The 13,369-nt window shown below is 41.3% G+C and overlaps 1 protein-coding gene across 1 annotated transcript in view; it reads right to left on the reverse strand.

The window, feature by feature from the left end:
* Window positions 1-13,369, reverse strand: part of scaf4b (SR-related CTD-associated factor 4b) — a 118,603-nt gene that overhangs the window by 77,100 nt on the left and 28,134 nt on the right. The gene's annotated exons all lie outside the window — the stretch shown is intronic.

Genomic DNA, 13,369 nt, shown 5'->3' on the forward strand with positions numbered 1-13,369 from the left:
ACGTCTCCGGGACCTTCAGGATCCAAAGTGTCATCGCCTGGTCTGCAGGCAACGCGAGCAACTGAATGAACTTAATGAACACTGTTAGACACGTTATAAAATACAACAGGAATGATGTGGATGATATTGACGGAAGATACCGTTCAACAGAATAAGTGAGTTTTCTTGGTGTCTTTCTAGTTCAGAAAGTTTAGTCAGTCAGCAGCACAACTAGGCTCGGACCTGGCAGGTCCGTGTATCATCGTTTTCCAGATTGAATGGAATACTTGAATGATCGGATGATACACGGACCCTGGCACTATGCTGATGTTGCTAACGTTTGCACCCGGCAGCGAAAGTTCATAAAATGGATAACGGAAAGTTCATAAAAATGGATAACGGAAAGTTCATAAAAATGGATAACGGAAAGTTCATAAAATGGATAACGGAAAGTTCATAAAAATGGATAACGGAAAGTTCATAAAATGGATAACGGAAAGTTCATAAAAATGGATAACGGAAAGTTCATAAAAATGGATAACGGAAAGTTCATAAAATGGATAACGGAAAGTTCATAAAAATGGATAACGGTAATGGTGAAAATTACAAGTTGGCCTTATAAGTGCCAACAGATATTCAAGGTATAAGTAGATGAAATGAACATAAAAGGGGTCTTATTTTCAACTAAAGTGTACTGCAGATGTAGGGAGTTGAAACATTTTCTGAATGAGCTAGTTGGCCCCTTTAAATAAACGGGTATCTATTCATACAGTGAGATCGCCAAAGTTTAATAAACTGAAAATGCAATAACTGTAATTTTGAAGTAGATGATGTATTGGACATGTGTCGCTTGTGTCTTGTGACTTATTGTAAAAATGATATAAAGGGTTCAAAATCGCATAGTTACAAACTTCATATGATAATATTAACCACTGGTTATTTCAGAGAGGAAAAAAATGGGGACACTATTGCTTCCATTCGGGACAATACAACATAGAATTCGGGACCACTGGGGGACACAAAGAAAAAAAGTTAATTTCGAGCCCTGCACACGGCACCGGCGTTTTGGGTGCCCCAAAACGATATTTTTTGAGAACGGATTCCAGAGTGGAAAAATCTGGCAACGGTGCCGTTGCGAAGTCGTCTGGATGAGTAGAACGGATTTGTTTACGATGACATCACAACCACATGACTAGAACAAGCAGCGCTCTCACTGTTTTGTATGAACCACTGCATTGCATTCACTTTTGTGTACAGCTTTTCTTTTAAATAAACAAGTAACTGAACCATTTCTTGAATTTCTTTTTTTTTTATTGGATAAGACTGCTTTTCAAAATGTTCACACACAATATAAAAAGTTGTATAAATTATATAAAAATGCTTTTCAAAATGGTCACACACAATAAGAAAATTAAGTTATATAAAACTATGCACACTAATAAAACTAATTTGTACACACAGAAGGCACGATTTCCTTGCGTAGTCGCAGCCATCTTCTTGTTGTTGTGTGCTTGTTCCTGTGAGTGCTTCACACTGGGTAGAAGAAGGGGTTTATGCGCATGCGTCCTACTTCTTCTATTGTTCTGGTGTCTCCGATGGGACCATCTTACAGCGCACGTAGAGGTGTGGCATGTGTATTGCATTGTTTTCAGCAAGCGTTGCGTTGCCATATGTACCTGATATTTTACTGATCCGTTGCCCATGTGGACGCGATATTTTTTTTTTACCGGCTAAAAAAAAAAAAAAAAAAATCTCGTTGCCGTGTGGATGTAGCCTTAGTGAAGGCGTGTCAGGAGTGCGAGTGTTAATCCCAGAGAAGATTAGACTCGTGTCTGTATAAATTCTCAAGTTTTTACGTCTCCTCTCTACATCTGAGGACAAAGTGTACCACGTTTACTTTAAATCGCACACTGATGCACCAAACCCCAAAAAAAGCGCAAATGATTTGTCCACGAGTTAAAAAACAAAACAATAATAATAAATAATAAAATAAAAGCTAAAAAAAAAAAAGTACATGCCTGAAATTCTACTGAAATTCAAAACATTAAAGCTAAAATATGTAACGCTGAAGACAAAGTTAAATTAAAAAAAAAAAAAAAAAAAAAAAAAAAAAAAAAACTCATTCCCAAAAGATACAAAATGCACACTAAGGCCGAATCCCATTTCACCCCTTGGACCAACCCCTTGGCCCTTCCCCTCCATTTTGCGCGTTCACGTGAAGAGGTAGGGGTATCCCAATCCCAGTTAACGCGGAGGGGTAGGGGAAGGGGTAGGGCTTCTGTACCCCTCCAAACGGAGATTTTCCTGGAGCTGACTCCGAACGAAGGGGTTTGAGTGATTTCCCACAATGCCATGCGGATTTCAGCGAGATTTCATGCGGATTTCAGAAAGATGGCGGTTCCCGCGGCGAAAGATTGTCATAAATGTATTTTCTCCATTATTTACGTGTTTTAAGTTGTTATCCAGAGGAAACACGCCGCTTGATTCGCTTTCGAGCTGAGAATGAGCAGCGATTTCTGAAATCCAAGCTGCTGCTAAAAAGCTTTGGGAGTGAGTATTGTTTTCGGTTGCTTGACTGCGTACGTTTTGTTCTGTTATTCTCGCTTTTATTGTTTACATGAGTGCTCTGACACCTCATTCTGTCGGATGTGGTGCACGAAGCGCCAAAGATATCCCATTCAGTGGTGTTAGTTAACAAATCACACCCTGCCAGCAGAGATTTCTGCCTCTGGCTCTGACTGTAGCGGCTGGTCGCAGCCAATGACGCGTCGCGTTTTGCTAACGTAAACGCTGACGGAGGTACGCGATGACGTATGCGATCGTTGAAGGGCTATCCCAATACGTAAGGGTTGAATTTCAAGCCCTATCCCTTGTAGCTCAGTTTCAAGGGGAAGGGCCAAGGGGAAGGGGGAGGGGGAGGGGAAGGGGTAGAAATTAGAATTGGGATTGGGCCTAAGATTGTTGCATGATGCAATGTGGTAAACAAACAAACAAACAAACAAAAATTTAAAGATGTCTGGGCAATTCCATGTAAATGTCAACCTCACCATGCAAAAATAAAGCAACATGTAATACATCAAAACCACTCCCAGAGATATCACCTAGGCCTGTATTTTACAGATGTGAATAAGTTGAACCAATTTGTAACCAACCTAATATGTCACTATAAGAAAGAAAGACTGACAATGTAAACCCCAAGCTAAAATCAACTTATGATGTACAATCCTATATTATTGCCACAAGCCACAGAAATGTATGCTAAGATCCACAAAACAGCAAAACAATAGCCATCCTAAATATTATTTAAGAACTTTGATAGTTTTAGCTGATATTTAGAGAGTTTTTCAAAGGGTTATGGGGGTTAAATTGCTGATTTTCTAAACATACGCCATGTCTATTTCAGACGCACCACATCCATAACGGAATTTCGTCACATCCATAACGCTGACTTTTCCTTCCGAAACTCTGCATGAAATACAAAATATTTTAAACAAAGATTTTTTTAATATTCACCTTGGACCCCTCTATCAAATGGATATCTCCATTTCGACATTAGGTTTACAATTTCACAGAGTTTGATAAAAATGTACAGTCACCCAAGAAAAGTGATACTTTTTCTGTCACATCCATAACGCATCTTTTATTGGCATTTTCTGGCATGCCCTAGATGTACTATGGGAATTGTTCTTGTTCTATCACTTCTCCAGTATGGTACAGCCTTAAAATATGCAACGCCTGTTTAAATACTGGGAGACAAAACATGCACTGGGTCATTTGTTGCCATTTTGAGTTCAAGTGTCACGTCCATAACGCTGGAATTGCTCGTCTTCAAAATCTAAAAGCATTCAGCGGAGTCGGACACAAAAACAGTTTTATTATAATTATTTCATTCATTCATTTTTTGGGGAGAAAGACAAAACAGTGTAGAGAGCCACACAAGCTTACATTAATTTACAGCAGCATGCTCAAGTGATTACAAGGTGATGTACATTTGATATTTGCTTAAAACAGCCTCTCTCAACCGGGGTGCCGTCTGGCTTCGTTAGGGGTGCCGTCAAAAAATTATAGATTCTAACACTGAAATAAATAAAATGAATTAAAATTCCAAAACATGATAGTTACACTAATGCAGATCATCGCCACCTCATGCATCATCAAAATTTGTCTCCCGGCCCCCTTTCCCATGTCACAACGTCACTGCCGGGTCAGCGCGACTGCGTATATTTTATATGGGGTGCCTTGAGAAGTTGCATACTTCTGAAGGGTGGCGTGACTGAAAAAAGGTTGAGAAACACTGGCTTAAAACATTAAAGAGAGCCTTAAACTGACAGAGCTTAGCTGAGTTCTGGGTTGCCAGATTGAACGTGTTGCTTGTGGTTTAAATAAAATGACCACTTCCGTGTCAAATAGCCGTAAATAAGCCCCTGATATCCCACACCAGGACACTGCAGTGCATGTGATTGTGTTAATGGAACTAAAGTCAATCCGAAACTGCGTTTTAATGACAAACTACGTTTTTATACATCAAATTTTTTCTTCAATTTGCCCGAGTGCACATTTTATTTCCACAGCGCGGTCCTTTGGCTGAAGACGGTGATAAACCCCTGGACTGTAACTCGATTCTGACTGATAAAGCACTGTGTTGATATTATAAGGTGATCTGAGCTAATGGCAAATAAACGGATATCGGTGTTTGACGGCTAATAAGTGACAAAGAGGTGCTGCACACTTAAATGTGTTTGAGCTGTAAACTAAAGGACATGCTGGTGTTCGTACTGACTCATTAAATGGCCCTTATTTTCTAATAATATATTTAATTTATTTTCATATTCAAAATGATTGGCATTTTATGGGCTGAAAATGTCTCCAAACTCCATCTACTGGCTCAAATCATCCTGAACCTCAAATGAAGTTTGATGGTGATGTCGAGTCGACCACTTGGCGATTCTCTACGTCATTAAATTTCTATTTAAAAAAGAAAGAAAAAAAAATTAACGCTCTGTACTCAGAGGTGGGCAGCCCACCTCACACAGCCCCGCCCTCAAGTGGGAGTGTGTGAAAGCACGCTCATTTTAAACTATCTGCTGATCAAGACAAAAAGTTACAGGACCTCATTTGACCATCTTCAGATGACAAGAAAAAAAAAAAAACCTATTTACTTTTCTATTTAAAAAAAGAACTGCATGAGATTAAGACCATGCAACTTTTTGTCCACAATCTCCACAAAGTCTGGTCTCCTGTTCCACTGTTCACTTCAGCAGAAAAAATAACAACACTAATACCTTTAAAACACACACACACACACACACACACACACACACACAGAAACAGAGAGACAGAGAGAAACGGACAGAAACAGAAACAGAGAGAGAAACAGAGAAAGACAGAAACAGAGAGAGAGAAACAGACAAACAGAGAAACAGACAGAAACAGAGATAGAGAGAGAGACAGAGAGAGAGAGAAACAGACAAACGGAGAGAGAGAGAGAGAAACAGACAGAAAGAGAGAAACAGAGAGAGAGAAAGACAGAGAAACAGAGAGAAACAGACAGAGAGAAACAGACAGAGAAACAGAGAGAAAGAGAAACAGACAGAAACGGAGAGAGAGAGAAACAGACAGAAAGAGAGAAAGACAGAGAAACAGACAAACAGAGAGAAACAGACAGAGAAACAGAGAGAAAGAGAAACAAAGAAACAGACAGAGAGAAACAGAGAGAAAGAGAAACAGAAACAGGCAGAAAAACAGAGAGAAACAGAGAAACAGACAGACAGAAAGACAGAGAAACAGAGACCGAGAGACCTTCAACTAGTCGTTATTAACACAATTTAAGTTAATGGTTTTGATTCATCTGACAAGTATATTAACAAACTAAAAAGAACAATTCAATCATCCATCCATCCATCCATCCATCCATCCATCCTCTGTAGCCTACAGGATCCTGTTCTCCAGGGTCACGGGTAAACTGGAGTCTATCCCAGCTGACTACGGGCGAGAGGCGGGGTGCACCCTGGACAAGTCGCCAGGTCATCACAGAACAATTCAATCACAATTTAGTAAACTTGAAGTTAACAGTACAACCCCGATTCCAAAAAAGTTGGGACAAAGTTCAAACTGTAAATAAAAACGAAATGCAATGACGTGGAAGTTTCAAAATTCCATATTTTATTCAGAATAGAACATAGATGACAGATCAAATGTTTAAACTGAGAAAATGTATCATTTAAAGAGAAAAATTAGGTGATTTTAAATTTCATGACAACAACACATCTCAAAAAAGTTGGGACAAGGCCATGTTTCCCACTGTGAGACATCCCCTTTTCTCTTTATAACAGTCTGTAAACGTCTGGGGACTGAGGAGACAAGTTGCTCAAGTTTAGGGATAGGAATGTTAACCCATTCTTGTCTAATGTAGGATTCTAGTTGCTCAACTGTCTTAGGTCTTTTTTGTCGTATCTTCCGTTTTATGATGCGCCAAATGTTTTCTATGGGTGAAAGATCTGGACTGCAGGCTGGCCAGTTCAGTACCCGGACCCTTCTTCTACGCAGCCATGATGCTGTAATTGATGCAGTATGTGGTTTGGCATTGTCATGTTGGAAAATGCAAGGTTTTCCCTGAAAGAGACGTCGTCTGGATGGGAGCATATGTTGCTCTAGAACCTGGATATACCTTTCAGCATTGATGGTGTCTTTCCAGATGTGTAAGCTGCCCATGCCACACGCACTAATGCAACCCCATACCATCAGAGATGCAGGCTTCTGAACTGAGCGCTGATAACTTGGGTCGTCCTTCTCCTCTTTAGTCCGAATGACACGGCATCCCTGATTTCCATAAAGAACTTCAAATTTTGATTCGTCTGACCACAGAACAGTTTTCCACTTTGCCACAGTCCATTTTAAATGAGCCTTGGCCCAGAGAAGACGTCTGCGCTTCTGGATCATGTTTAGATACGGCTTCTTCTTTGAACTATAGAGTTTTAGCTGGCAACGGCGGATGGCACGGTGAATTGTGTTCACAGATAATGTTCTCTGGAAATATTCCTGAGCCCATTTTGTGATTTCCAATACAGAAGCATGCCTGTATGTGATGCAGTGCCGTCTAAGGGCCCGAAGATCACGGGCACCCAGTATGGTTTTCCAGCCTTGACCCTTATGCACAGAGATTCTTCCAGATTCTCTGAATCTTTTGATGATATTATGCACTGTAGATGATGATATGTTCAAACTCTTTGCAATTTTACACTGTCGAACTCCTTTCTGATATTGCTCCACTATTTGTTGGCGGGCAATTCCATGTAAATGTCAACCTCACCATGCAAAAATAAAGCAACATGTAATACATCAAAACCACTCCCAGAGATATCACCTAGGCCTGTATTTTACAGATGTGAATAAGTTGAACCAATTTGTAACCAACCTAATACGTCACGGTCAGTCTTTCTTTCTTATAATGTAAACCCCAAGCTAAAATCAACTTTGATCATGTACAATTCTATATTATTGCCACAAGCCACAGAAATGTATGCTAAAATCCACAAAACAGCAAAACAATAGCCATCCTAAATATTATTTAAGAACTTTGATAGTTTTAGCTGATATTTAGAGAGTTTTTCAAAGGGTTATGGTGGTTAAATTGCTGATTTTCTAAACATATGCCATGTCTATTTCAGACGCGTCACATCCATAACGGAATTTCGTCACATCCATAACGCTGACTTTTCCTTCCGAAACTCTGCATGAAATACAAAATATTTTAAACAAAGATTTTTTAATATTCACCTTGGACCCCTCTATCAAACGGATCTCTCCATTTCGACATTAGGTTTACAATTTCACAGAGTTGGATAAAAATGTACAGTCACCCAAGAAAAGTGATACTTTTTCTGTCACATCCATAACGCATCTTTTATTGGCATTTTCTGGCATGCCCTAGATGTACTATGGGAATTGTTCTTGTTCTATCACTTCTCCAGTATGGTACAGCCTTAAAATATGCAACACCTGTTTAAATACTGGGAGACAAAACATGCACTGGGTCATTTGTTGCCATTTTGAGTTCAAGTGTCACGTCCATAACGCTGGAATTGCTCTGGCGCAGAATTAGGGGGATTGGTGATCCTCTTCCCATCTTTACTTCTGAGAGCCGCTGCCACTCCAAGATGCTCTTTTTATACCCAGTCATGTTAATGACCTATTGCCAGTTAACCTAATGAGCTGCAATTTGGTCCTCCAGCTGTTCCTTTTTTGTACCTTTAACTTTTCCAGCCTCTTATTGCCCCTGTCCCAACTTTGAGATGTGTTGCTGTCATGAAATTTCAAATGAGCCAATATTTGGCATGAAATTTCAAAATGTCTCACTTTCGACATTTGATATGTTGTCTATGTTCTATCGTGAATACAATATCAGTTTTTGAGATTTGTAAATTATTGCATTCCGTTTTTATTTACAATTTGTACTTTGTCCCAACTTTTTTGGAATCGGGGTTGTATACACACACACACACACACACACACACACACACACACACAAATATTCTTGTTCCACAATTGACAGTCTATTATTTATATCGTCATTTAAAAAGAAAGAACCAAAGATTCATCAGACGCATGATGTAACATCTCATCCCCACATTTCAACAAACTCCTCTAGACCTGAGACCATTTTATAATAAGCAAAGTCTATTTTCAGCCGAACTGCCACTAGAACCTTGGTCATGAGAACCAGGTTGACCAACCCTGAGCCCAGTATTTTGTTTCTCCTTGCAAGTCAAACGCTGACTTTAGCCTGACCTATCAGAAAGTTAAGACTACTCTTCCTTCGTTTTGATGCACTGTATTTTAAACTGAAAAAAAAAAAAAAAAAAAAAAAAAGTTACCTTGCTCAGCTCCTCTTCAAATTCCCTGAACCATTCCTTCAATAAACCAAATAAGCTTCTTAACCTCCTGCACTTTAGCCATAAATCTGTCTGTCTTAAAGGAAAGGAGTGTTGCCTCTTCCGGGCAAAAAAGGACATCTCCCGTCTACTCCGGGATCTATATGTGCCGCGTGCCTGTTTGTGGCCACGGCCCCATGTACTATTCTCCAATGGAGATCCGCAGTGTGTTTCTCTATAGGAGTTTTGTACAAGGACCTCCAGCATCCTCTGGGGGACAGGCCTGGCGAGAGCAACCCCGACCACCTAGACTCCTGCAGTCCGTCCAATGTCGCCTTGTGTATGACCTTGACACTCAGATAGTATAAGGCCTTTTTTGATGTTGCTGATAAGTCCACTAGTTGGGGCGTTTTAAAGGATAGGAGTGTCCGTTCCTCCTCATCCTGGTTTTCCACCGCAGCAGTGACAGCCAGAGATGGGAAGAGCAGTTGCCCTCCATGAACCTCCAGGACAGGTTCTGTTGCGAGTGCCCTTAGGTTAGCCAACTTCACCAGACCAGCCCTTACGAATGCTCTTTTCACACCTGCAGAGTTCAATGTCCTGCTCTGTATGAAGATATTATGAAACAGTGGTTCCTGACCTACATTGCCATAAAACTGTGTGGTAAGTCTCTGAGCCTTTATGACCTTGTTCCAGGCCTTTAGCATGGTTTGATCAAAACCTGTAGTCCCAGACAAGTCCATCCCTTCCAGCCTCTTTCTTTACGCAAGAGTAGGCAAGCTGTTTTTGTCCAGGCCAGCTCTCCCCTGTATAGAAGACGCTGTGCTGAATGTAAACGGAAGACTGTGATGCGACTCTGCAGGTCAATTAGTCCTTGACCACCTTCATGCAGGGTTAAGAACAGCACGGCAGGTCTGGTCCAGTGATCTCACCACCAGAAAAAGTTTACCAGCTTCTTCTGGATCTCCTTAACGAGTGCTTCCGGTGGATCTAGGACAGTGAAACGGTGCCACAGCATTGAAGCAGTCAGGTTGTTCATAACCAGAGCTCTCCCCTGGTATGACAACTGGGGCAGGACCCAAGTCCATCGAGACAACCTGGCACCTACCTTCTCTATAATCCCTTCCCAGTTTTTCTTTTTAAAATCTGCACTACCAAGGAAGACACCTAGACATTTCATTCCCTCCCTGCTCCACTCCTGCTGGCAGAGTTGGCAACCCTTTCCTTTGCCACTGACCCATTATGTATGCTGTGCATTTTCCTAGGTTTATTTTGGCAGATGATGCCCTTTCATCAGCACGGTGGTGTAGTGGTTACCAAGAAGGTCCTGGGTGCGAGCCCAGTGGCTGACGAGGGTCTTTCTGTGCAGAGTTTGCATGTTCTCCCCGTGTCCGCGTGGGTTTCCTCCAGGTGCTCCGATTTCCCCCACAGTCCAAAGACATGCAGGTTAGGTTAACTGGTGACTCTAAATTGACCGTAGGTGTGAATGAGTGTGAATGGCTGTCTGTGTCTATGTGTCAGCCCTGTGATGACCTGGCGACTTGTCCAGGGTGTATCCCACCTTTCGCCCGTAGTCAGCTGGGATAGGATCCAGCTTGCCTGCGACCCTGTAGGACAGGATAAAGCGGCTACAGATAATGGATGGACGGATGGATACTCTTTCATATAGGGCTAAATTGCACATAACACTACCTACATCCTCCTGTCCTCTTATAAAAAAAAAAGTCCCATCATCCGCATAAATGGACAGAGCTACTTTACCTTGCTCGTTTACTTCCTGAAATGGAAGCCCCATTAGATCCTGTCAAAGTTTATGTAGTAAAGGTTCTATTGCTAATAAGTACAACTGTCCTGATAAAGGACATCCTTATCTGATCCCTCTAAAAACTTTAACTGGATGACTAAGACCGCTACCAACTTTTAAGATAACAGAAGCCTTGAAGTATAGAAGTTTAACCCAAGAAATAAACATGTTCCCGAAACCAAAGCTCTCAACGTTTTAAAGGTGCCCTTCCACCAAAAATGTTTAATACTGGCTCTTTTTGAAATACCATAGTTCACTCCAAGTTGCATACGCATGCGAAAATGTAAATCTACTCCCATTCCCTGTATTAGCTTATGAAAGAAAATAGTTGGAAAAATGAGCGAATCTGAAAAAGCCCTACGAACTTGCGTCACTTTGAAAATTAGTATTCATGGCCTCGCCCACCTTGGCTTGCGACCACCCACGGGAAGAAAGTTCGGATTTCAGTGCGAGGAGAGATAGCAAAGCCCATCTCGTCAGTAGCTAACGAAGAGGACCTAACAGCAAGTTGAAAACATGGCTGAACAAGTTCGTGCCTGTGTTATGTGTGGCAGTAACACATCAACGTTGCATGTTTGGAGAGGCTGGGACCTCCCCTGTGCTAGTCACGAGCGTTCAAAGTCGGGCTGGAGCCGTCGACAGAAACGAAACCTAAGCGGAGTGCCGCAGCTCGCCTCGGGGCGAATTACGTCCCGAGGCGCAGGGCTAGCCCACCCTGGCAGCCCTGGTTCGTTGGGGAGAGGGCAGAGGTCGCTGGCTGCCAAGTTTGGGGAGGCTGGGACCTCCCCTGCCCGAGTTACGAGCGTCCAAAGTCGGGCTGGAGCCGTCGACAGAAACGAAACCTAAGCGGAGCAACGTTGCAAGGTAGAAGAGGTGAAGAAGAAATGGTTGGAATTTATCTTTGGAACACCACCAGCGAAGTATAATGCAGCGTTAGTACTGTGTTCTGATCATTTCAACCACAGTGACTTTTCAAACTTCGGTGCCTTCAGTAGTGGTTTTGCTTCGAGGTTGTTTTTAATCCCTGGATCTGTACCGTCAAGACAATCGACCACCAGCTCACAAGCTGGAAGTAAAACAACTTTTTGTTCGAAGGTTTTTGTTACAAAATAGCATGTTCATATTCTCCACGTTAGCATGCATGACATGGTCACAAGCTCGGCAGGGATGAGGGTTTTCTGCTTTTCGGCGGATTTCCGCTTTTTCTGAGTAAAAAACGACCTTTTTATTATTATGCCAAATCTGTTGAGAATTTTTTTTATTAATTTCGGGGGGTTGGGGTATGTTCCTTCATGTTGTTCAAACTTTAACTCCAACGATGTTTACACGTTATTTGTAAGTTGCCATCTTGAGTCTCGTTTAAATCTCGTTGAATGTGATGTAAAATTCGTGTTATCTACATTGTTATTGGTCAAAACATCGACGTTGAGACCATAATAGCCAATCAAAACAGTTTTTACAAAAAGACACCCACATTTGCTTGTTCTGACACACTGGAGGTAGCGTCACAGTGCTGTTAGCCAATCAGAGGTAACACGTTTACATGTCATGAATATTAATGAGTAAGAGCTGAAATCCTGTCGTTCTCCCGCCACCCACTCCTCCAGCAAACTAGAACAGCCTGAAACAGGAGAACCACAGCATTTTTTTCACCAAAACCGGCTCACAGGGCGTTCATTCATACGAGAGACCACCGCACGATTAATGAAAAAACGATGCAAGGAGACCTTTAAACAGATATTCATGATCAACCCTATCAAAGGCTTTTTCTTGATCAATGGATAAAAACCCAAGATTAAGTTCTTGAATAGTTGATAGGTCGATATCATCACATATTAAGAATAGATTGTCCATTATTGTACGTCCAGGAATGCAGTATGATTGGTGTGCATTATAGTGTCGATGTGATTTTTTTAATCTATTTGAGAGACGTTTAGATAGTATTTTATAATCATCACTACACAGAAATGAAACAGGTCTCCAATTTAACAGTCCAAGGGCCGTCGATACCAGAGGAGCATCTGTATCCTGCACTGGCTTCGACATTTCCTCCATCGTAATGTGGGTTTCGAGAGCAGCTGCTTGGTCTGGCCTCAGCATGGGTAGTCCTTTGTGCAGCTCTTCTACTGAGGAAAGGTCACGAGTTCCAGCGCTAAAGAGGTCCTTGTAAAAATCCATGGCCAGTTTTCTCATTCCCACAGGGTCTTCTGTGATTTCCACATTGGGCTGCTTGAGGTGGAGCATGGGATTGTGTTCTCTCACTTTCTTTTCTAGTTTGAAGAAGAATGACGTCAGGGTGTCCATGTCTTTGAGTGTAGAGATCCGTGCTTTTACCAGGGCTCCTTTGCAGAAAGGAGCCTAGAGCTCTCCTCTGATCTTCTAGCTTTGTAATGTTATAATCGTTTCTATTAATTATTTCCTCCTCAACCAGTTTGATTTCTTCTCATTTTTTTATTGTGTTCCTCTCTGCAGCTGATGAGTGTGCTAAGCAGAGATGCCTACCCCAAATTTTGAATTTCAGTATTCTTGAAAACATTTTTCAGTATTTTGGAATGACTTTCAGTAACATTAATTTATGCGCATTTCCATTATAAAGAGGTGTATATACCAATATGTTTAACATTTAAATTATTAAAAAGTACTGTTTTGTGTGAATTGAATAAACAAAACACGAGCAGCCATCTCAACTGAATTTCCACTCAACAAATTTCTAGAG

The sequence above is a fragment of the Neoarius graeffei genome, chromosome 16, assembly GCF_027579695.1.
Source record: "Neoarius graeffei isolate fNeoGra1 chromosome 16, fNeoGra1.pri, whole genome shotgun sequence".
In the NCBI taxonomy this organism is placed as follows: domain Eukaryota; kingdom Metazoa; phylum Chordata; class Actinopteri; order Siluriformes; family Ariidae; genus Neoarius; species Neoarius graeffei.